Raw genomic sequence first — 27,436 nt, forward strand, 5'->3', positions numbered from 1 at the left:
TCCCTTCTTGTAATTTATGTTCAAATGGAACTGTTATAGATATGTGGAACATTTCTGATGGAAATTATTCTGCAACTTCCTTTGTGTCTGTATGAAATGTAGGGGTTGGTGGTCTATGTGGATGACTGTTTCCTTCCCCATAATGTAATGTTTCCATTGTTGGCATGCCTACACAATAGAATATATCTCTTTGTCATAAGTGGGATAATTTCAGATTGTATATGAAAGTGTCTCACTATGATGTGCCACTTGATGCCCCTATCGAGTAAGAACTACACCAATATCACAGTCGGAGGCATCTGCCTGAATTTCAAATAGTTGACGGAGGTTTGGTAATGTGAGCACTGGCGTAGATCAGAGGCAATGCTTGAACTCTAAAAATGCCTTCTATTGGGATTCATGCCAAAATAACTTTTCTTTCACTCCACCCTTGGTGATATGAGAGAATCCCAACACGAACTTGAGATAGGAATTAGAAAGACCCTGAAATCTGAAAAGCTCTATTAGAGTGGTTGGGGCTAGCCAATATCGAATAACTTGAATCTTGGATAGGCCCACATGCACACCCCACTCATTAGCGATGTACCCCTGATATTGAACCTCGGTCATAACAAAAGTTCATTTCTCCAAATTGGAATACAACTTGTGTTGTCATAGGGTTTGATGGACCTATCGAATATGGTGTATGTTCTCTTCTCAAATTTGGATGAAGATCAGGATGTTGTCTAGGTAGAATACCATGAACGAGTCGGTAAAGGGTCGTAAGATGTTTTCCATCAGCCACATGAATGTTGCAAGGGAATTCATCAACCCAAAAGGCATGACCAACCATTTGAAAATTCCCTCCTTGATTTGAAGACAGTCTTCCACACATCAGAGGGTTCAATTGATACCTGGTGATAACCAACTTCAAGTCAATCTTGCTAACATATTTGGCCCCCTTCAGCTGGTCCAGAAGGTCATTCATCTATGGGATTGGATACCTATCCTAGATAGTGATCTTATTCAACACCTGATAGTCAATACATAGTCTCCAAGTTTCGTCATTATTTTGTACCAACACAAGTAAGCTCCTACGAGGTGATGAACTTGGCCTGATGTGCCCTTTCTGTAACAACTCCTAAGTCTGACCCTTAATTTCATCGGTCTGCAGAACAGAGAATAGGTAGATCATTTTGTTTGGTAGCGGCGCACCCGGGGTCAGAGTGATGGAATGCTTGACTTGATAGTGTAGGGGTACCCCTATGGGTGACATGAACATGCCCCTGTACTCTTCCATGACCTTGTCTATCTGCTACTGCCATGCGGAGGAGTCGTATCTAGAAAAATTTCCCGGTCTGGGAAATGATCTTACTGCGTTGGTTCGCAGAGATCAAAGAGATGGCAGTAGGTGGTGCTACCTCTGGTATCCTATATAGCTTATTTCCCAAAGATATAATGATAGTGCGAGGCTTGGAGTCATACACAACATGACACTTCCACAAGTATGGTTTTCCTAATAATACATCACAAACATCAAGAGAAGAAACATCACACAATACCTCATCTGTGAAGGGCTTGATGTTGTAGGGAATGTGGCATTGTTTTTTGACACAAATATGTCTCCCTTGATGATTCCACCCGATGGTGTACAACTGTGGGTGTGGTGTGGTCAGTAGGCCTAACCGCTTCATGACCTCTGTTGAAATGAGGTTCTTTTATATTTTTCTATTGGCAATGAACTGCAGCGGAGAATGCTTCATCCACACCTGTGAGTGGAAGAGTCGCTCCCCTCCTTTCAATCATCAAGCTTAATATTTTGGATATTGGTGGTGGCAATGGTGTTAGGCTCCTTATTAATAATCTTCTTCCCTTTGTCATTCCCATTTCTAGTTTCTGACTCATAGTTGGAACATGCATCTGATTCAAAAGCCTTCAACTCAGCCACTAGCAACTGCTTGGCTCGACACTCACTTGTGTTGTGAGTGGGGCTCTTATGAAACTCACACCATTTCCTTGTGTCCTTCTTTGTCTTCGTGGTGTTGTTCTTTGCTTGCAACTTTGGTGGGTTATCCTGGGTCACCCCACCTTGGCTTTGTCCTTTATTCTGCAGTTTGGGGGTATAGCTTTTAACCCCATACATGAATTACCTGCATACGAATTCTAAAAATAGAAAATAAACAATGGCAAGAGTATAAAACATAAAATAGATATACACAGATGTTTTCCCCTAGATCCCAAAACCGAGACTACCAGATTGATTTTTCATTATATTCCCTTCAATGTTACAATACATATATATACATGCTGAAGCATCCATAATCCCTAATCCATTAACCCTGGATTAGAACATAACGATATTTCCCTTGATCGGATCTACAAAATACCATGGAAAGAAAACCATCATGACCAAAACCATGTGTGAAATCCATGCACAAAACATAGGTTGGTCTGCCCACTTAATATAGGGTCCAAAAAAAATTCCCAGGTTGCTGCCTTGGACCTCGTACACAGGGGCTACCACCCCCTTGTATACCCCCTGATAGGGGGGGAAACTGCCCCCTAGTGACCCCTCCACGCGTGGGGTGGTCATGAAAAGAATATAACACACACCTAACATTCTCCCCATTGTTGTTTTATTTCCATAGGGGGCTACAAAAGAGCTTAGTCATTGATCCATCCCTACAATGCCCATTGTTTCTCTACACCAATAGAACTTCTCAATGCTCACAAACTTTGTCAATGCATATGCAGTATTCTTCAAAGTGTCCACCCTTACTAGCAACACCTTTTTGTCCTCAACCATATCCCTCACAAAGTGATACTGAACATCAATGTGATTTGTCTTTGAATTATAAGCAAGGTTCTTTGCCAAGAAAATTTCACCTTGGTTGTCACAGTCTATCCTTATATATCGCTATACTAACCCCATACTTGAACACAATATCTACAACCAAACTTCTTCCTTGCTTGCATGATTGGATGCTATGTATTATGCCTCTATAGTTGAAAGGGACATTACATATTGTCTCTTACTCATCCAACTAACTGCACCTCTAAATAGGTTAAAAACATACCCACTTGTAGATATTCTCTGATCTAGATCTCTAGCCTAGTCTGCATCAACAAAGCTAAGATGTGTAAAACTCTATCCAATCCTAGTCTTCCTTGGTAGCACAAACCATAATCACTAGTGCCATGAAAATACCTGAAAACATGCTTCACTGTTGTCCAATCCTCCTTCCCTAGTTTTGACATAAACCTACTCAATACACCCACTACATGTGCAATGTCTGGTCTAGTACATACCATTGCATGCATCAGTCTACCGACTACACTTGCATATGGAACATGAGACATGTCCTCTTCCTCTTCTTGTGTCTTGGGACACTGTTCAACAGATAAATTTACACCTACAAGAATAGGGACCTTCACTGATTTACCATCCTACATATTAAACCTTTGCAGTATTGTCTCAACATCCTCTGGTTTAACCAGAACTTCCTCTTTTCCCAATCTCGTTTAATTTCCATGCCCAAAATATAGTTTGCAACACCAAGATATTTCATGTCGAATTTGGAGGACAATTGGGTCTTCAAATCCTAGATAATTTCTTTGTCATTTCAAACCAACAATGTATGATCCACATATAAGACCAGATAAATAACATGGTCAAAAATTAATTTAAAATACACACAATGATCGACTTTACTTTTGGTGAAGCCAAGTACCTGTATAAATGTATCAAATTTCTGATACCACATCCTTGGTGATTGTTTTAACCCATACAGAGTCTTTTTTAACTTTCATACCAGTTCTTTATTACCCTTCACTACAAAGCCTTCAGGTTGCTTCATGTAGATCTCTTCTTCCAGATCCTCGTGAATAAATGTTGTCTTCACATGCATCTATTCTACCTCAAAATCAAAAGTAGCAACAACAAATAAAAGTAATCTAATAGAATCTACCTTGGCAACATGAGAAAAAATATCACCAAAATCAATTCCCAGCACCTAGAAATAACCTTTTGCTACCAACCGAGCTTTGTATTTCTCCACATTTCCTTTTGCATTCATCTTCTTCTTATACACCCATTTACTTCCAATGGGTTTCCTTCCAACTGACAACTCCACCAGATCCCAAGCCTCTTTTTTGTGCAAATATGCCATTTCATCGACCATGGCCTCTTTCCAGAGTTTTCCATCCTCTGAATTTACTACTTCCCTCACAGTTCTGGGATCATCATTGGTAATAGATAAAGAAAAATTTGAACATAAATCATATGGACTATACATTTCCGGTTTCCTTCTTCCTCGAACTAATCTTCTCACAACCAGAGCTTGTGGCTCTTCATCTTCTGATTCCTCTTCTACTATAGAGTCTGATTTTCCCTCCTTTAGCTCAAACTCTATTTTCTCAAATTCCTTTGGTAGGACTTCATGTTTAATAACATCTTTCACCTCTATAAACATCGCATCTCAGTAGTACACAACCTTCCTTGTTTCTGGGTTCCAAATCTTATAACCTTTTAAACCATCCTTATACCCAATAAAGATGCACCTTTTTTATTTACTATGCAACTTTGTTCTTTTCTCCTTTACAACATGTACATATGCATCACATCCAAATACCCTTAGATGTGAAAGATAAGGTTTCTTACCAGTACATACCTCTTGTGTAGTCTTATCCTCCAATGCTGATGAAGGTGATTTGTTGACCAAGAAACATGCAGTCTCCACCGCCTCTACCTAGGATTGTTGTCCTAATGCGCCATCACTGAGCATGCTTCATGCCTTTTCGATCAACATCCTGTTCATTCTTTCTGCAACTCCATTTTTCTAAGGGGTGTATGGAGTAGTATTCTATCGTGATATACCACACTTCTTATATAACTCTTCAAATTCATTCTTACAAAACTCTCCAGCATTATCTGTCCTCAGCACCTTTATCTTCTTCTCCATCTGGGTTTCCACCAAAGCCTTAAATTCTTTAAATCTGTCAAAGACTTCAGATTTCTTCTTAAAGAAATATATCCATCTATTCTTTGAAAAGTCATCTATAAATGATACATAGTACAAAAACTTACCAAGTGATGGAACTGACACAGGACCAAACACATCAGTGTGCACAAGCTCTAATATTTGTTTCGCCCTCTTAGCACCAGAGGGGAAAATCACCCGATTCTGCTTCCCATATACACAATTTTCACAAAAATAAAAATCTAGAGAGAAATTAGACATACCTTCTACCATACCATTACCATGAAGTACTCTAAGGCCCTTCTCTCCAATTTTTCCAAGCCTTTGATGCCATAGCATGGTCTTTTCTCCAAAGACCACTAGATTTTCTGCTCCATTTTCAGGAACAACAGAACTATTTCACCCATCAATCATAGTGCTCCCATGAAGCTTGTATAGAGTTCCAATCCAATCTCCCTGCATCAATACCAGTGCTCCCCAAACCATCTTGCAAGTATCTTTCTCGAACACAGTTTTTACACCTACATCATCCAACTTGCTTACAGAAATAGATTTCTTGCAAATGTAGGACTATGCAGAACACCCGGAAGTGTTCTAATCCTTCCACCTTGCAACTTCAACTTGACTTTTCTGTGGCTGATGATTCCATCCTTCCTATCATCCCCTAAGAAGACACCACCACCATCATATTTATCATACTCGCAAAACCACTCCTTATGGGAGTGAAATGAAAGGATGCACCTGAGTCAATCAACCATGCCTCATGATCTACATGTGTACTTGAATAATAATCCAAGTACACATCCCCAACTTCATCTCAGGTGGTTTTTGCCTATGTACAAGGAGCATCATCAGATCCCTTTTCTTTCTTAGGAGATTTAGATTTATAGTCCCTTTTGAAGTGCCCTTCCTTTCTGCATTTCTAGCACACCTTTACAGTTTTTCCAAGAGATTTAGATCTCCCTCTATATTTAGATCTCCCACTCAAGGAATTATTTTTGTTTATGTTCTGGGACCATCCTCATATAAACAAGGAATCAAAATTATGGCCCTCCTTATTTTTCTGTCTCATCTACTCCGACAGCAAGGATGAGACTATTTCATCAAACTGCAAGGCAGTTGCATTGCTACCTATTGCAACAACCAGACTATGTCGTGAATCTGGTAGAGAACACAACAAACTGATGCACTTATCTTCATATGAAATTTTAATATCAATAGATAATAATTAGTTTACCACAGTATTAAATGCATTCATAAGCTCTTCCACCGAGTCTCCATCTTTCATCCTCAGGTTATACAACTTTTTCGTAGGAACAGTTTATTCACCAGAGACTTAGATTGGTACGAAGTCCCTAACATGTCCCACAAAGCCTTCGCTGAAGCTTCCCCTGATACATTCAACAATATTGAATATGATACACACAATCGTATTGTGCTCTTTACCTTTTGATCCAACTTCATCTAATCTTCAGCTGGCATTGTTGTTGGTTTAGTAAGTAGATCTACCGCGATCTAATGATCTTTATCCACCAACAAATCCTCCATCTTGAGTTTCCACAACTCAAAACTCTGACCATTAAATTTCTTGATCTCTATATTTCTATTGCTCGCCATATTCTTTCACCACAAGAATCAATCTTGCAGATATCCCAGTGATCAAGGTCAACCACAGGCCCGAGAAAAACCCCTTAGCAAAAAAGGTGTTCCCTTGAAGCCAAAACAACTCTGATACCAAATGTAGGTTTTAACCTCATACAAAAATTACCTGCATACGAATTCTAAAAACATAAATAAACAATGGTGAGAGCATAAAATATAAAACATATATACACAGATATTTTCCCCTGGATCCCAAAACCAGGACTAGCAGATTGATTTTTCATTATATTCCTTTCAATGTTACAATACATATATATACATGTCAAAGCATCCATAAACCCCAATCCATTAAACCTAGATTAGAACATAACCATAGTTCCCTTGACCAGATCTACAAAATACCATGGACAAAAAACCATCATGCCCAAAACCATGTGCGAAATCCATGCACAAAACCATAGGTAGGTTTGCCCACCTAATATAGGGTCCAAAAAAAATTTCTTAGGGCACTTCCTCGGACCCCGTGTAGGGGGGATATCGCCACCTTGCATACCCCTCGACAAGGAGGGTAGTTGCCCCGCTTGCTACACCTAACACAACACATAGGGGACACTCATGCCCACAACGCGTCGGTAGTCATGGAAAGAATATAACACACACCCAACAGGGGGCACCTTTCCCTTGCTTCAGATTCACATATCCAAAGTCTCACTTCTTCTGTTTATATTTCTGCTTGATCTTGGAAGTGTATTGATAGGTGGCGCTAAGTGAGGAGATGTCCAAAAAATCCATCTCATCCATGATGTAATTGTGTAGAAATTCGGGGTACTTTAGTACCAAAATCCGCTTAGAATCCTTGATACTGAGCTTCATGTCAAGGGTATGAAAAATATTTTTGAACTCCAACACATCTTGGTCCCTTCTCTACTGTAGCATGGTCCGCTTTATGTATTTATCTGCATAGCTCTCAATAGGGTGATATTGTTCCTTGATGGCATCTTGGAAAGAATCCCAAGTGGGTGTGGCTGAAAACAGTGAGGATTCTCTCTTGTCCTTTTGTTCACAGTAGGTTTCCCAACAGTCCTTAACATGGGGGACGAATTTGAGGAGTACAAAAGTAATATTTTCCTGATTGGAAAAGACATGAACCAAAAAATATTCTTCCAACAGATTTAACCATCTATATACGACATTTGTATCTATCTGGCCTTCAAATATGGGAATGAAAAAGTTAAATTGTACCTTAAAAGGAGTGGCACCTCCAGAGTAGCTGTTGGATGAAGATGCGTTGCCCGTGGGTAGTCGCCGAAGGATCTGGGAAAAATTATCCATCATCACATTCCTCTATTGCTCGAGAGCTTCCTAAAGCAATATTTTGAAAGGATCTCTAGCTCTCTCATCTTTATTTTCTTATGTCATGGGAGGCTCTCAAGGTTTGCGAGGTTGGACTTGCAAAGGTTCAACCAGTTTGAGCCCTAACTCCTTATACCTTGACCTTGTTGGGGACATCAAAGAAAAACAAAGAAAGAAAAGACAACTCTGATACCACTCATCCAAAATTATGCAGGAATGCAATAAAATACAGATATAAACATAAACAAAAGGATACGGAAAAAATAAAACTTCATTTCATTAATATGAAAGCACTGAAATGTGCTTACATACAAAATAGAAATAAACTAGCTCATGGCGATGGTAGCTTACCTTTGAGAAGAAATGTTGCAGCTACATGCCTCTAAACTATGTTCCAATGAGGCTCAAGTGCCTTCTTATTATAGAAAAAAAAAAGGAAAACCCTAAAAAACTAAAACCCTAACCTGAGGAGATGAAACACTAAGAGTTTTTGGGCCCCGTTGGGGTTAGTTGGGCAACCAACTTCTCGGGTTTGTAACTTGGTCATATGATCTTTGTTTGGTGTGTACGATACCTCATTATAAATACCTCTCCAAGTACTATGAGATTGTCACAAGCCCTTTCCTTTGGCTATGGGCCTATTGTGGACCTCAAAAAAACATCGTTTAGGGGGTCAAACTAGCTTCAGAAGTTCAGGACCCCAAAAACTGCTAAAAATAGTAAATGCTGCTATAATCAAAGAAATAGACGAATCCGACCAGAGGTCTAGGTGGAATAGGCGTGTGGCCACCAATATCTACCTACATGACCTAACCTGAATTGATGACTTATTTAACCAGTTGAGAGGGGTTGTCATATTTTCAACGATTAACTTGAGTTCTGGGTACCATCAAGTAAGAATCAAACATGAAGATATTCACATAACAACCTTTAGAACAAGGTATGGGAATTTTGAATTTATGGTTGTTCCATTTGGATGAAAAAAATACCCCAAATGCATTGATGTGTTTAATTAATAATGTTTTCAGTCCATATTAGAACAAGTTCATGTTGGTTTTTGTTGATGACATCTTGGCTTATTCAAAAACCAAGGAGGAACATAAATAACATTTGGAAACAATGTTGCAATTTTTAAGAGAGAATAAGCTCTATGCCAAACTTAGAATGTGTGAATTCATCTAGTCACAAATTGAGTGTTTTGCAGATATTATTTCTAAGGAAGGAGTGGTTGTGAATTTAGAGAAGATCAAAGCCATCATGGAATGGCCTACTCCTCTTAATATGGTAGAAGTTAGATCCTTCATGGGATTGACTAGGTATTATGAAGATTCCTTCATAAATTCTCAAAGATTTAGAATCGAATCATAGTATTACAAAGAAAAGGAACTAAATTCCAATGGACAATAGAATTTGTAGCCAGCTCTGAGCAGTGAAAATAGCTACTTACACATGCACCACTATTAAGAGTAGAAAACCCAAAGTAATATTTTTGTGGTGTGGATGTATTCCTACAAGGAAGGGCTTGCTAGAGCCCTAATGCAAGAAGAGCAGGTGGTATGTTATGAGTCGAGAAAGGTGAATGAGCATGAGTGAAATTATTTCACTCATGACTTTGATTTAGTAGTGATGGTGCATGCATTAAAAATATGGAGGTGTTACCTCCTCGAAAGGACATTTGTATTGATGCCATATCATGAAGGTTTGATGCATTTATTTGACCAACCCAAGCTGAATGGAAGATATAAAAGGTGGATAGATTTGATTAGTGAATTTAATTTTGAAATCAAATATATCAAAGGAAAAGAAAACAAAGTGGCAAATGCACTTAGAAGTTAGCAGAAATTCGCAAGTAGCTCATGTATTATCAGTGCTTATGAAATAGACATCAAAAAAAATATTAAAGTTGCAATGCAGTAGGATAAGCATTACTATCAAGTAAAAGAATGTTTGCAGGAAGATTCGGAGGGAACATTGAGTAAGAATTAATTCATCACAAAATATGGATAGTTAAAGTTCAAGGGTAGTCGGTATATACCTTGCATGGGTTACTTGAAGAAGCTCATCTCTAACAAGTTTCATAAAATACCATATTAAAGTCATCCAGGTGATCAAAAAATGATAACAACCATGAAAAAAATGTACTATTGGCTGGGCATGAAAACTGTTGTTTTTGAGCACATTGATAAGTTCTTGGAATATTGACAAGTGAAGGTGAAGTGTAGACATCTAGTGAGATTGTTGCAATTAATACCTATTCATGAATGTAAGTGGAAATTTATTTCCTTGGAATTCATCATGGAGCTACCAAGGACACCCCTAAGAGCAAGATGCTATAATGGTAGTAGTGGAAAAGATATGTCAGGAAACTCATTTTATGGCTATCAAGTCTAGTCAACAACCACGTGACATTGCTCATATTTAAAAAAATGAAATATTTATATTAAATGGTGTACCCAACAAGACTATGTAAGATAGGGATGATAAGTTCATCTCTATGTTTTGGAAATCATTTTTTGCTAGTTTTGGGATAGAATTAGCATTCAACACAACATGCCATCCTCAAAAATATGGGCAGACTAAAAGAGTTAACAAGGTACTGGAGTACATGCTAAGCATTCATATCATGCATCGGCCAAGGAGGTGGGAATATTTCCTACCTCTAGTGTACTTGGAATCATTAAAGACGAGTCAATTTGAGTTTCTTTATGGTAGAAAATGCAATACACCTATTAGTTGGAATGATCTAGTGAATAGGATGCATATTGGGCGTGATATTTTCAAGGAAATGGAATAGGAAGTAATTTCCATCAGCTAAAAATTGAATGTATCTCAAGATAGACAAAAGAGCTATGTCGATTAACAAAGGATGCACAAAGAATTCCAACTGGGGGAACTTGTTTACCTCTGCATCATACCAAGGAAAATTTCGTTAAATATTAGATCTTGTGATAAGTTAGCAATAACATTTTGTGGGTTATTTCATATTTTAAAAAGAGTGGGGATGATGGAATATCAATTGGCCTTTCAACCCATAATGAAATAACATGATGTTTTCAATGTCTCTTTCCTTAAAAAGTATGTACATGATTCCAATCATGTTGTTGATTGGCCTATGATATAGGTGGAATCTAGGGGAGAATTATAGCTAGTTCCATTGTGCATTCTAGATTGGAGGAAGAAATTTCTCTAGAATCGAGCATTCAAGCAGGTGAAGGTGTAGTGGAGGAACTTTGGACCAAATGACTCCACTGGGGAAATCATTGATTAAATGAGGGTATCATACCCATTTTTGTTTACTTTGTAAGTAATGTAAATGAATGTAAGGAGATATTTATATCAATCTCACCATTGAATTTTTTGTTTGGTATAGATAATTGTTGAATTTTGTGTTCAGTATAGAGAATTGTTGAATTTTTTGTTTGGTATAGAGCATGATTAAATTATGATCAGGTATAAAGCACTGAGGATGGTGTTACTATAAGGGGGTGGGGCCTATGACAACCATTTTCTATACATGTTCGAATTATCATTGTGAATTTGTAATCCATTTAAATATTTTGGAAATGTAAACATAATGACAAGATCTGAGAAGTGGACACAAATTCATAGTTTGGGGAGGCTTTGCTTGGGAATTGGTTAACTCGGGTTGTTCATTTAATTTCCACTAGTTTTTTTGACTGCATTTAATAGCCTATACAAGGTAGGGAGGTTGATTATGGGCCTCCTACATGGACAATAAGCCCATACCACCTATGTTCCTCATGGGTTATGTTGTGTGGTCAACACACAAGAGGCAATGAGGGCGTTAGTGGAAAAAGAGGATCCAATGGGAAGTAACAAAGTAGTAATCATTGAGATAGACAGAAAAAATTGTTGAGATCCAATATACGTAGAGAAGGCATGGTTGCAATTAAGGACAAAAATACAAACATGGTGTAGTGTGTTGTCATTGCAATTATGGTAAGTTAGGGATACAGAAATTACAAGAAAATTCACCAAAACAAGAATGCTAGGAAAATGTTGGAAAAGAAGCATGTCGAGGAGAATGGTTGAAGAGAAGAAACAGGCGGAGACACTATGTATTTTGGATACCTACTGGGTTGAGAAGGTGGAAACAAAGTCAGTTATGCATTCTTGGTTAGCATAGGGAAATCTTTGTGTGTTTATTATACTTGCAGGATTAGAAAATAGATATTTAGTGTGCTCTAGGTTCCTAGTTAAATAGATGGAGACATTGTGGGATACAGTCTTGTATTAATCAGATGGAGATGAGGTGGTCTCTAGATTCTTGTGTGATTAGATTGATTGCAATCAGTATAAATTTTATTGAGCACTCACTCCTCTAACATTGAATTCGGCTTGGGGATGGTTAGTTACAAGATAATTTAATGTAGTTGGCCTATGGTTGGGTGGAGAGATGAAGTCCCTCCCTCAGTTCCCTGTCATTCAAGCTGTAAGGATAAGTGTATTTACTTATGCATAATAAACTTTGAATAAGGGAAGGTGTTGTTATGGGTCACAACAATGGATTTATCAATACTATTTATGTAGGAATTGTATTATTCCTTACTCTATTTAATGAGATGTATATGTGATGGTTCTCATCATTTGAGGGGCTTGAAGATCCCTGTGATTGTTTATATGTTCCTGAGTCACAGAGCTATTTACCTAGTCTCATATGAATGTTGATGGTGTTAGTTAAGGTAATTTAAGATGTGTGGACTTCATTGTTGGCATGGTCAAGGTTATTTACTGGTTAAGGTCACTAACTATTTTTATGTTGCATTTCATGTTTTATCATTAGGTATGATGGTATTTTGTTGCACCAATTTTGGGGTGTGGTATTTTTTTACTCTGCTTAAAATGTAGATCAATGTTGACTTGTGCTTGGTGGTTCAATGCCTAGTGAGAGACATCATGAAATATTTATTAGATTGTATTATATCCATGGCGATGTCTGAATGCTAATGTGGGAATGAGGGTTTCATTTCCATAGGGAATGATGTTCTAAGTAAAACTGGGCTTCAAGGAAGCTTGGGTGAAGTCCATGAAATCCTTAAGTTCCTAAGTTTGTGCTTTGTAAAGTGAGAAGCTTATGTTTTAGGCAGAATAAGCCAAGTTGGACTTGAGTACAATTCAATAATTCCATAAGGACTTCATTAACCTCTAGACTAATAATTAATTGATGGGTTAATTAGCCATTTAATAAAGGTATTCAACACTAATTATTGTCTTGCATAGCGCACAAAGTTTTATGAGTGTTCTATCAGGAGGATGATGTTATTGACAAGAGCTATGAGGAGTGATGGGAAATATTTTCCATTAGAAAATAACAAATGTACGTACACAGAAATGGGAATAGACCCTTTCGAGGGAATAGAGAAATGCCTCCTCAAAACAAGAAAATGAATAGCTGGTGATGACAAGTTATACGTCTTTGGAAATGAAGGTATTTATCCACAAGATAGGAAGGGTTTAACATTGGGGGATAGATATGTGTATGTCCTAGGGGAAACAGATATAGATGAAATGATTTACACGGAAGGTCACAAGTCAACCAAAAAAAATTATAACATGAAATAATTTATTTACATAAAGGTTTGGGACCCTTGGCTAGGTTGAGGTGGTAGAAGGAAACTAGGATGGGTAAGGCTACATGGAAACCATGCCATATTTTGGAGGACATCATCATATGATGTGGTAGAGAAACTAATATGGAACATTGATTAGACTTTATAAGAAACAATAAGATTCAATATGATTATGTCAACCATGGGGGAAGGTTCACAATTTTTTGAGTAAAAGGTAAAAAGATAAAATCAAATATATAAATAAAAAAACTACATTTTCAACTTAGCTCCCTACGATTTTACTCAGATATCAAGAAGGAGCACTCATTGGATGCAACATTTAATTTTTCATCCAAGGAGTCCCATGTTGCATACTTTTTATGGATCCTACTTCATGAAAAATGTGTTATACTGAAAAATCGTGATTGCAATAAGTTTTTTTCATGTATTTCACATTTTTCGTGTAGTAGGATCCATCAAAATTATGCAACATGGGTACTCCTTGGATGAAAAATTAAATTCCACATCAATCAAATGATTTCACACAAAATTTGAGTAAAATCGTAGGAGATAAGTTGAAAATACAAGTTGAAAAAGTAGTTTTCATTTTTTCCCTCCAAAAATTGATGAGGTAATCTAATTTTATTTACTACTCCCACTATTATTTTATAATATTCCTTAGGATTCCCATTTTCGACCTCAAAATTTCTCTAATGGGATGAGTTAGACGCAATGGTGTTGTTCAAGGTTTATTCTACCAACCTTTGGATGGAAGGAAATTTTGTAACCTGATTTCTATGATGAAACCATGGAGGTTGGGTTGGATGTAAGTAACACCTCTCACAAGCCTAGGGTAGTTGAGGGTGGTGGGAGGGACCTTTATACTCTATACTTCGAATTTTAACTATCAACATCTTATAGGTGTTGTAATACATCAAATGGATAAAAAAAAAATTATTGTGAAGTTGAGCGAGAAAAGAGAGATGGTTACAGGTTGCTACATGAGTATCTATTTTGCTATGGGAAACAATCCAACAAACATGTAAACTAGTTATAACATGAAAGTGAGACGAGGAAAAAATGTGGAAATGATAGTAAATGACATCATTCAACTAACCAAAGCTCAAGGAAATCACTTTTTTTGCGTACCAACTATAGACCTGAGTCATTACTCAGTTCCTTACCATTGTCAGCGGCATATACACTATAGATAATTTTCTAAGTGACGAGTTTTCCTTCCTTGGAACATAAGTAATATTTGCATCTAGGAAATCATTTGATTCAATCTTAATCCTTATGAAACCAATTTTTATTTGTTTCCAATAGCTATAAAACTAGTTACACAACAAAACCTATAAAAAAGAGAGAAATGAAATAGAGGAAGTCTTGAAATTGAATTAGTAAGTGCTAAAATTTCTAACAAATCAATAAATAAGTTATAATAAATAATTGTTCAAAGAACCTCCTACTTAACCATGCATAATAACCATGAAAATGTAACTTCCAAAATCCAATGTTAGGAGCTAAGCAAATGTGAAGAATAATACCAACATAAGTAGAGGAGGTATCTGAAGCTCCTAGGGTGGGCCAAACCAAGGATGCTCAGATTCCTTAAAGTATAACCAAGCTAGCAGTTGGAATAAAACACTGCTTCCATTTACTAAAAAAAAAATTCTTGTGTTACAAGACTACACAACTTGCTTGGGAATACAAAAATATTAATTTTTCTTTTTACTTATTCTTTTTCTCTCTATCTCCTACTAGGCTAACAACAACCACTTATTTATACATAAGGTGGGAGAAACCTCATTGAGGGAAGAGATATATTTCCCTCCAACAATTCCTAGAAAATTAGACTATCCATCTCACAATAATAGGAGGGGGCATTAAATGCCCTGAGCTAGCCAAATTTAGTCCTTCCCAGTGTGGGGAACAAGTCCTAAATATATCTCTAGATTTGAATCTCTTAGAGTCTACTCAATATATCTTTAAGTGTTGCACAATAAACACGTTAAGGCACATAAAATATGAAAAACTCATTGAACCTTTTTAAGAACCCGTTAAGATATAAAAATGTATCATTATGTGAAAAAGGTGGGTTCAAACATAGTTTTATGTGCTTAGGAATGGATTAACAGGCTTTATATTTTACCTATTTTGGAGGCCCATCACTAATGGAGAAAGAAAGGAGCATGCTTAGTGGTGTTAGGCTAAGATAAGAATTATATGTAGATGAATTGAACATTGTGTGTTACCTAGTAAATATATCAACCTCATTAGAATTTTATGACAAGACTCGAAATGAGGTATGTACTAGTAAGAAACCATCTCTTAAACTTCTCGGGGTATTTGATGGTGACGCTTATGTACATGTTACGAAGGAGAAAAGGTGTAAGGTAGATAAAAAAAAATTGAAAAGTGTATCTTTATTAGATATAAAGATGGTTTGAAATGTTATAAGCTTTGAAACCTAGAAAAAAACAAGGTTATGTATAGTAGATATGTGGTATCTATAGAAATCAAATATGATATAAAACTATAATTCTTGTCAAGCAAGAAACAAACAAAAAATATAGAGTTTGAACTGAAAGGTGATGATTTAAACCTAATAGAAAAATAGGAATTAGAATACGAAGAACCACATACTCCAATATTGAGGAGATTGGTTTGACGAAGAAGGAAGATAGAAAGGTATATTCCACTTGATTTCCATACAAGTTTTGCATTGTTTATTATTGATGATGATCCTAGAACTATTAGGGATATAAGGGATTTAGAAGATGGAAAACTATGGAAAAAGACCATGGTTGAAGAAATGGAATTCCTGGACAAGAATGAGGCTAGGATCTAGTGGAGTTGCTAAGCTGAAGAAATATCATTTGCAACAAATTTGTGTTTAAGAAAAAATTGAATGTAGAAGGTAGATTGGCAAAATACAAAGATTACCTAATAACAAAAGGTTATTCCTAAGTATAGGGAATTGACATTGGTGAGATCTTTTCTCCTATTACCAATAATAAATTATACTAGATTTAGTTTATCTATTATTGTTAACTTTTAGGTAACACATATGGATGTAAAGACAACATTCCTACATGGGGATCTGGAAGAATAAATATACATGAAGAAACCACAAGGATTTTTGGTGAAGGGAAAGAAAGAGTCGGTGTGTAGGTTGGAAAAATTCATATATGGGTTACTACAACCACCAAGAATGCGGTATCAAGGATTTGATACTTATATATTAGCACTTTTATTCATATGGGGGAGAGTGGACCACTGTGCATGTCATAAATTATTTGGTGATAATATTATTTATTTTGTCTTGTATGTGGATGATATGTTGTTGATTGGAAATGACACGGAAGTCATTTTAGAAGTCAAAAGTTAGTTTTATTTTAAACTTGGAATGAAGGATATTAATATTGAAATTTTCATATTGGGCATGGAAATTTTATGAGATTAGGAAAAAATGAAACTTTGGCTTAGTCAGACAAAGTATGTAAAGACAATATTGTATATGTTTAATATGCGGGAATGTAAACTAGTAAAGGTTCCTATTCCTATAGATATAAAGTTTTTTTCATATTATTGTCTTGACACACGAAGAGGAAGATGGCATGTCTCATGTTCCATATGCTAGTGTGGTTGGAAGTTTTATGTATTCAATGGTATGTACCATAACATAATTTTCACATCAAACGGGAGTATTGGGAAGGTATATGTCAAAAACAAGGAGTATTGGACTAAAATAAATAAGGTTTAAATATATTTTCATGGAACTACTTTATATGGATTGTGCCACTAAGGAATATTGAGATTGGCTAGAGTGTTTGACATAGATGGATTTTTTGATATAGAGTAGATTAGAGCTCTGGATCACAACAGATATAAAATTGTGTATGTGTTTAGCCTATTTGGAAGAGAAATAAGTTGCATGAGAAAGAGATATTTTGTAGTGGCACTCTCAACTATAGAGGATGAATACATGGAAACCATTCATGCAAACTAGGAGGAAATAAGGTTACATCTTTTTTCTTCAACTATTGGGTTAGTACAGTTGGCATGTAGGATTTCGACAAACTCAAGATTTGCGACACAGTGGCCAACAAAGACCCACTTAACATCGACCCTTTCAGTAACACCCATGAAATGAGTGAATTCTCACCTGAGATGCCAATGGGTGACTATCAAAACCAAGTTTACACAGTTTGATAGGACTATATTATGGCTCACGAAATACTACCTCTAGCTAATGCATACTCCAATATCGACCTATTACTATGCATCACACATGTTAAAAATTTTAACCCATTAGACAGTGAAAGCCTAGAACAAGCACGCATTGTATATGACCTCAGGTTTAGACTCAATAATTAATGAAAAATTTGACACCATACCTTGAGACACTACTACTAACAAGTAACATTAGTTAACACCTCGACCCACTATCGACCAAACGACTCTTCACATCCATTTGTAAAGGTTCAACATCAGAAACATCACAGGCCCAAACCATAATATATCATACCTATATGTGATAATACCATACCGAGTTATTAATAGAAACATTTATATTATTAACTAGTGTTTTAAACAATAAGTCTATCATAAACTACACAACAAACTAACACATGTAACCATCATAAAAAATTCAAAAATATGCGCAATAGTGAAATGGAACAACTTATCTAACCACTGATTTATATTATCATTAATAAGAGACGCATTGTGTCCAAAGTTATATTCATGAACCAAATAGGCTCGTCGACCTTCCAAAACAACATTGTGCCTTGGCAAAAATCATACCCATAACCAATTCCAAAAGAAAAAGAATCATGTTAATCCCATATACCAATAAAAAAAATCATTACAATAATGTTGCATAGCAATGGAAGACTTAGACGTATTCTAAAGAATAAAAAATAAACAGACTCGGACATCAGACACTAGTTTTATAGCTCAATTTCTTCCTTCTATGATCGTTTGAAACTCGACATTTAGTAGCTAGCATCCTTCATTCGATGATTAATAATTAGTGACCAAACCATGCTTAGTCCTCATAAGCCCTTCTCAACATTTCCTGGAACCATCTTGAATCATCTCAACCTCCTATCTGACCATTCTAGTTATCCCAAAAAACCATTAGGATATTTTCCCCATTCTTCAGAGTTGTCCCATGCATATCAAAGGTTGTCTGAAATATCCTTCCTGCCATTCAACTCCACTCCACCCCATCTCCTCTTTCCTCAAAATATATCCATCCTACTACTCACCATGATCTCCTTGGTTAGCTCCACCCTTGTAACATCCCTGATTAAAAATCCATGTAAAAAAAAATAAGACCACGGTCATATGAAAAGTGTTCCAAGCTGAATGGTGGGGAAAACATCCTAGTGGGTGTTCACTTCGGTTTATTATGGCTAAGAAAATTGGCAAAGGAAATGGAAAAGGAACTAAAGAGGAAAAAAGGCATTTTTGGCACATTTATTTATGAAAATAATGGAAATTAGGAGAAAAACAAGGTGAAAGGTCACAGGTTTCATGTGAGTTTGAAAATGAAGGAAAATAATGGAAAATGAAGAAAACAGAGGCCTAATTGATAAAAAGGCTTCTAAGGATCGGTTTGTAACCTTGGATCATTTCATTTTTGGAGCTCTTTCATTATTCTCTCTCTCTCTCTCTCACTCTTGGACGCTTAGAGTATTCTTGGAGCATTTTGGCATTGGATCAAGAAAGGAAAAGAAGGCAAGAGGAAGCAGAGATCAAGAAAGGAAGAGAAGGATCAAGCAGCTACACCAATATTCTTTGCAGGTATCAAATTGCATGTGTATTTTCCTTGCTAGATTTTGTATGCATGGTATTGCATGTGGTTATTTTACTCTTATGGCATGGGTTTTTCCAGGTGTGATAGTGTTTTCAGCCTAACCATTCCATTTCCGAATAGCCATGGTGTGATGGGGTTCTTATGTTTTGGTTGAGCTATATTTTAGGGTGGATTTGAACATGAGTGAGGTGGATCTCTGAATGATAGAGCACATGGCCTAGTGGTCCCTGAACCAGACTGTGGATCACGATAAAACCACTGGCCTAGTAACCCCTAAAACAAACTTCGGGTTGCGTTAAAGCAAATATTATGTTGCCTCGATGGGCCTAGGATCCTTACCAGCGAATGGTAGGATATATGATAAATCCAAGAGGTGGAATGCTCTCCTTTGGGCCTAGTAATCTCGGGTTGGGATATGTGGTAAATCTTGGAGAGTGGGTCTCAATTTAGGGACTAGTGATCCGATATGGATTGCGATAAAGTTTGTGAGACTAGGAGATAATAAAATTCCTCATGGTGCAGGTGGAGAAATCTAGTGGCATCCATGCTTGTTTGGCCTAGTGATTAGGTGGAGATCATGGTAAAGCCTGCTATTGCATGTTCATTGTGTTGGCCTAGCGATATAAGATGGATTATGGTAAAGCGTGGTTTATATTGATGAGGGTGAGGTGGTTTAGCCTCGGGATGCCCTAGTTGGTTCTTTTGGTTTGAGCCCCACATTCATGCTTGGAATATGACATGGGGGTGAATGGCTGAAGAAAGATTTGGCTTAGCCATTCTATGGTCAGGTGGAATGTAGTAGTCCCATCTCGAGTTTGGATTTTGCATCATCAATATGAGGTCATTTCTCCTAGTATTTCTATGAGTATTATCCCAGTTTATATGTGGATCATATGGTTGTGATTTCCTTTGTATTTTTGTCGCTATTATGATGGTTATGCATGTGATTTATGACAATGTCTATGTATGGATCTCATCATGTTTTTACTTGTAAACAAATGAACAATGTATCTATGACCTAATAGATTATAATGTAGAGAATGACATAACGAAACAATGCTTCATAGCGATTCTCAGATAAGTATGAGACCTCTAAGCTTAAATATGTTGTTTACACCTGTATATTACATATTTGTGATATGTTTGAAAAAATTCCTAACATGGCTAGTAGGGGTCAGGTTAAGGGATTTTTCAAGTATTTACATTTGCATCATTGTTTCCTTGTTATCTCTCTATTTTGAAGGTGTCATTCAATTCTAGGTAGTGACCTGGGCTTTGGGCCTGAAAAGATGGCTCAAATACTGAGGACGCTAGCACAAAAATGGGAAAAATAGTTGCTGGACGCTAGCATGCCTTGGCATGAGAGCTTCCAGAGCCTCCTGGATGCTATCAGGTCCATATCATGGGAGCATCCGGGGGTTAAGTGGTCTAAAATCTCAGTGGGACCTAGGGGCTAGCTAACTGAGTGGTTGGGATGGTTCCTAGGAGTCCTATAGATGATGTGGAAGGTCTGTTTGTTGTGTTTCCATCGATTCCACTTCTTGAAGGTCACATAAGAGGTTAAGTTTAATCATAATAGCCTCTCATCACATGTTTACCCTGGTTGGTCGATTACTTGGGTAGATGTGGGAGGAGGGTGTTATAGAGTGGTATCAGATCATGGTTCACCCCTCGAACTAGATGGGTTGTGTGTTGGTCATGCATTCATGTCAGATGCACATGTGTTCCTTATTCTTGTAGTCCATGTGTCTCTTGCATTTTCATGGTTGTAGTGATGTCGCTGTGTGAAGGTTGATGGTGTTGTTGTGGGATGTGTCATCATGAGTGTATGGTTGTATATGCATTTGTTATGCATATATTCTCATGGTTATGGTTATGCATGTATGATAGGTTAGACATGAATTGTGAGTTCATTGTATGAAGTTAGGTCATCATGATGTTATTGGAATGTTATGATGATAATGAGTCGGCTGAGATAAAGAAGGAGATGCAAACCATAAAAGTGAAGTTACAGCATTGGACCTCGAGGTAAGAGCATGTTGTCATACAATTTGTACGTTGGGCATGCAGGTATGTAGGTTAAGGATTGTTACATGCATTATGGTAATGTGTATGCCTTTCATTTTATTGATGTTATGGTTACATTCATGATAGATGTTAGTTGATTAGTGTAGTCATATGCACATGAGTCGGATAGTCATGAATGATAGTAACATGTGGTTGTATGCATTATTGTTAATTGCTTTATGCTAGTTGACTTGATGATTATGCTATATGTGGTTGATGAATATGTTATATGTTAACTTGTAGTTAGCTTGATGATTGGGCTATATGTTGTTGATGAGCATGATATATAACTTGTTATTTTTATATTCTAGTAACTTGATTATTAGGGTTATTACATTAAGATCCTGATGTTATGTGTATCATAGTAATTTGGATTGGTCTATGCAAATGGTTAGGGTTATGACATTCAGGTATGAGTTAATATGTTGTGATATTATCTCATACTAATCTAGATTGATTGTGCAGACAAGATAGCCTTCCCTCAAATACATTAAGGTATGAACTTGCTTATGTCGTATACTTTTTTCTTGAATGTTTGATTATTTCATCTATTTGGTGTTTAAGTGTTTGGTTTCTATTATGTCATCTAGTTGATTTATCTAACATGGTATGTTTATTGTTTTTTTGAATGTTTTATTAGTTTCATGATATGAGAATGAGTCTATAGGTTTGCATGAAGGAATGATCCTTCTTTAAGATGATTTTACTAACACATATCTATTGAGATAGCTGATAAGTACTTGAGTGTAAGTAGGTGATAGTTGTAGCATTATGTCTAATGACTATGATTTGGCTATGGATTATGACATATTTGTTAGTCTTTGTAAAGGTTGATATCAAATCAATAGCTACAATTGTCTTGATATTTGGAGCATGTGGTTGACATATGTAAATAGTTGTAGGAAACATGCTTGGTATTAGTATGTGTTGTAGCGGCTACAACCACCCTCCAAAATTTTTCCTTAGCTTTGTTTTGGAGCCTCCCTACCAACTTTTCACAGCAGCATGTCTTGCTTCATCAAGTACTCAAGCTTTAGTGTTTTTCTTGTAGAATGACAACCTATCCATCAATGCTTGTTGCATCCCCCTCACAGTCTGTTTCACCGAACTTGGTCCAGCTGCAGGCTGAGTTGCTCCCTCAAGAAATTGTGCAATTTTGTAGGGCAACCAGCCTTCCCTCCATAAATTGCACAATTCTATCTTGTATCCTATTGGGCTCCAGAATTGCGCAATTCTGTCAGTCAGGCTTCATCCAGAAAATTGCACAATTCTTCCCAACAGGGATGCTCAACCAAGGAATTGCGCAATCCTGGGAAAAAGTCAACTTCTCTGCCCAGAAATTGTGCAAATCTCTTGGGAAGCCAACCCAGCTCCCATATAGAAATGTGCATTTTCTCCCAGCAGTTGATAAGACTATTACATTTGCAACTGAGTTGACCGGTTCCCTCCAGTACCAAGAAAAACCAATTTACATGCATGGGATGCTTCTCCCAAGGTAGTATGCAAAGGCATCCCTTTATTTAGGAATCCACTTTTAGCAACTGGAGGTTGCATGCAAGGATAATTTTGGAAACCTCCCACCAAGTGTTGCTCTTCCTAGATTTGTGGCATGCGCATCACATCTTTGATTTTATAAAAACTCATGAACCGGATGCTGCAGATCTCATTCCTCGCATCGAACTTTCAGCTATGACATCCCATGTTGCATCTAGGAGTCGTTGGCACATTCAGCTCAACTGTTTTGGGGTAAGCCTACTTTTCATGCCTTGTGTTGCATTTCTGGTGCTTTTTGTGTTTCGCTTCGTATGAATGTTGTCTACTTGATTTCAATGAGTTCTTGTTGTTGTTTTGATACAGACTAGGTTGTACTAGCACCATTTCAGTTTTTGTTAACATATCGATATTGTCTCAAGCATGAAACTATTTTTCATGAATAGTCACCGAGTTGGTGACTCACCTCACCCACATGTATGTTGTTCGATTCTCTGAATCTTTCATTCACTATTTTCATGCACAGTCATTTGCTTATGCTTACACTCAGCATTGCTTGCATTCACATTCACATTCAATTTTTTCCCGTCGATGGGTCTGGGCATCTTGGCCTGGACTCTGCCTCACCAAGACAACGTTGCGCAATCATAAGAGGGAAGGCTATGTCTTCCTCTCAGGAAATGTGCATTTCTTCCTAGTGACTGTCCTCCAGTCTTGCATTGCCCAATTCTGAGGGACAATGACTGTTGGCCCAGAAAATTGCACAATGCAGTCACTGAGCCTGCAACCATTGCCAGCCGAGATTGAACATTGTGCAGTTCTGGCAGTCAAAAGCCAGGTTGGACTATGCATTGTAAAGTTCTAGCAGTCAGTCAACCTCTTGACAACCCAGACTGTGCCTTGCGCATTCTTGGCAGTCAGTCTCCCGACCTCCCGACAAAAATTGCACGACCTTCATGATCAATCACACAGGTATGTTCCAAGTCAGTTCTCAAGTTCATTTTGGTTTCCTATTGACAAATTGCTTACCATGAGTGTTGCCATGTCTCCAGGTATCATAGGTGTTCATCTACCTCTCAGTAGTATAGGTACAATGGTTTTGAGAAGAGAAGAGTCGAAGACACCATTCAGAGCACACTTGGGGATGCAATCGATCAAGTGTCTATGGACTTGCCTACCCATGAAGACATCAATTTGTTCGTAGAAAAGGACATCAAGATATGATGAAAGCAGTATAATAGCAAGCAGCACCATGAACAACAGCTGAAGGTAGCATACCAGATGCAACGAACGCAGGAGGAAGGTTGTTGACAACACAAAGGCGGAACAAAGTTGCAAGCTCAAGAAAATCCAATTGTGATGAAAGAAACTTTGGAGACTCAAGCTATTAAGTGACAGCGTGACATCAAGATCATGCAAAGGCAAATATTAGAATAGAGGAGTTTCATGTTCTCAAGTAGTAACTCAAGGAAGAACAGGAGATGCATAGACAAGAGAATGAGTTGCAACAGGAACAAGTACAAAAGGGGGCGAAACATGCACAGACGGATGAAACTATGCCTGTGCAAGTTATAGATTCATCCTAGCATCTGGCATGGAGTAGACATGGTGAGTGGTGTTGTTGATCGCACGCAAGGTAATTCAGCAACATGCATCTCATATTGCGCATGCATGTGATCTAACACATTTAGCACACTCACTAAGGCAAAGAAAAGAAGCATGTCCAACTGGAGTTGAACGTGTAGTTGACAATTGATGCGCATGACCACCATCACACACTGGAAGATAAGCATGGACATTATGCATCAGTGTGTTGTTGGTTTGGCCGCACTCAAGAATACCATGCACATGCTAGAAAATGAGTTGGATGGAGTCAAATCAATGCACCCTGATGCAACGGAGGCAAGAGTTCGCTTCAACCAAATGTCATCATGGAGTGCATGCACACCATCACGAATGACCAAGCTTGGCATAAGCTCACCACCTTCACCATCAAAAGCATTTCAAAAAGTTGGTCTCACCACAACAGACCGAGTGTTAGTGATGTCTTGCTTGGCTTGCTCAAGCCATTTTGTATCACATGGGCACATGTGCATTGTAATGTAATGTCTTGTCAAGTGGAAGTTCAAGTGTCGATAGTTGGATGTAACAGTCATAGAGTAAATGAAGAGTCATGAGGACATATGAATTGTCACAAAGGGGAATGTCAAGGGTCACCCCACCCTTTGTTATAAATAGAACCATATAAGTGATTGTAAATTCTTTTGGTCAGCAAAACTTCCAATAAGAATATCTTGGGGCGAGCTTGGACAATATTGTAATGCACCTTAGCTTCTCCACTACGAAAGCTAGTATATCTCTTTGGAGGAGTAGGTGGTTGTGGTTGTAATGTTCCACTGTCAAAACTAGTGGTTGGACATGGATGTATTGTATGACTGGAACTTACACTTCTTAATATAACAAGAGCCAACACGTTTCATGCATATGTTGTATTGTATTCTATGCTATCTAGTTTACTCTAAATGATATATGTATCTATTTACTTATGCATGCATGTATAGCTATCTGTGTATGTATGTATGAATCTTTCTGAAATGTGTTGTTGGTTTAACCATCACTTTGGATTGCTAGCTAACTTGCCTTCCATGTTGTGATGCATCTTTGTTCGTGTGTTCCCTTATTAACTGCGTGCTATCACAGGTTTCCAAGGAGCACAATCATCTCAACCCCCGCTTGTTAGAACCTCTCATGCACCTTCCTTGGCTCATTGCAGCTATCACACCCTTGCTACCAACAGAGTTATCTTACTTGCCTCTGTGTGAAATCGCGGTCAAGGCATTACCATACGACCCACTGTTGGGACTCCTACACCAAACGGTCTGAGGTCTAATTGGGACTTCTTACCAGGGAGATCCCCTTACATGTTGGCAGGTCCAGCACCATCAAAATTTTGGCACTGGAAGGAGGGCATATGAAAAGCTGAGCCCTCATCATCTATTTTGAATATTCGGACATCTGTCATGGAGTTTGTTATAGTTCGCCCTCCGAAATTCTTGTCCAACGAACATATCTTTCACGTCAAGAGGGAATTCTAGGATCAATTTTCACAACTCACATATGATGGTGAAGGCAAAGTGGCTTGGCCTAAGTACTTAGACGACTTCCATGTGCTCATGCAGGGCATGGAATATTTTAATGAAATAGAGCTCTATTCACTGCTCGCTCACATACTTCGTGACCACCCATCACAATGGTGTGGCACACTACCTCATAACTCTATGCACTCATTCAAGCAGTTCAACGATCTAATCAAATATTTTTTCCACCATTTTCATCCTAAAGTGCTTGATAGAAAATTGTTAAAACAACGTAAAGCCTCGCACGAATCACCTGTGGAGTTTTTGGAGCGCTTCCATCTATTCATGTTTGAAGCCCTGGAAAGTCAGATGAAATTTCAGTATCTCATGGACATATTCAAATACTACTTTGTCCAATCTATCAATCCCAAGAAAAAGTTCAAGCTTAAACCCCGATCAGCATACTTCGGTGATGGAGTTGTGCAATCACAGATGAACACGATCACTGTCACAAGTGATTGTCCACTATCCCCTCATCAAATGACTTCACCATCACAAAGTGATGTGGGAGGGCATGCACACACATTTGTTCAACCATCTCATCCTCCTGACATCACTCTTTCCAATTTTTGCATAGACTTGGTTGTGAGTCCCATACCTCACCATATGTATTTTGTACCTCAACCTTCATCTTCGAACTGGGATAATACTCCGGATGACACTGTCTTGTGTTCTTTCGTTTCAGACTCTACACCTATTTTGAACGAGGATCGATCTATCGACAAAGTTGGTGATGCACAACCAACATGTGTTAACATTAATCAAGAGCTTGAATGGGAGCTTGAGCATCCACCGGCAGAAGAGGACCATCCCTATCTGTTCGTACCTCCTCCATTTTTTTCCTAACCTCCTTGGTGATCCTGCCATCCCTGATTTTTCATGTGTATCTCCATCCACGAAAGCACCCATCGTTGATCATTTGCAGGATACACCGGATGTCAGTCCATCATCTGAAAACGGAGAGGACCGATTATTCTTTGAACATCCACTGGATTTTTCATCTATCTTTTCTGGAAACGTAGAGGATGAACATTATTTCTTCTCATCTACCCCTCTGTGCGATTCATCAAATCATGAGGATGTTGACCAACATCTTGCATTTTCTGATCTTAGTTGTCATGATCTCTTCACTTCTTCATTTGATCACGATGTTGATTCAATCATTGTTAATATGTCTAAGACACTGGTCTATGATGATCCATCTTTCAATGAAGACAAAACCCCCCAGATTGTCGAGGCACTTCAACCCGAGCTGATGGTTATGTCAGGCCCTCACTATCCTAAGGTTGGTTTCACTTTTGATCAGGAAATTGTTCAAACATGCAAGGCTGCTCATCACTTATCTGTATACATTAAAGATCAATCTAACACTCAGATTTCACTTCCTCCACTTGAACTACACGATCCCATTGTTCATGCATTGGAGGAATC

Source organism: Pinus tabuliformis, chromosome 9, assembly GCF_031772625.1.
Source record: "Pinus tabuliformis cultivar Carrire ecotype Pingquan chromosome 9, CPIR1, whole genome shotgun sequence".
NCBI classification, from domain to species: domain Eukaryota; kingdom Viridiplantae; phylum Streptophyta; class Pinopsida; order Pinales; family Pinaceae; genus Pinus; species Pinus tabuliformis.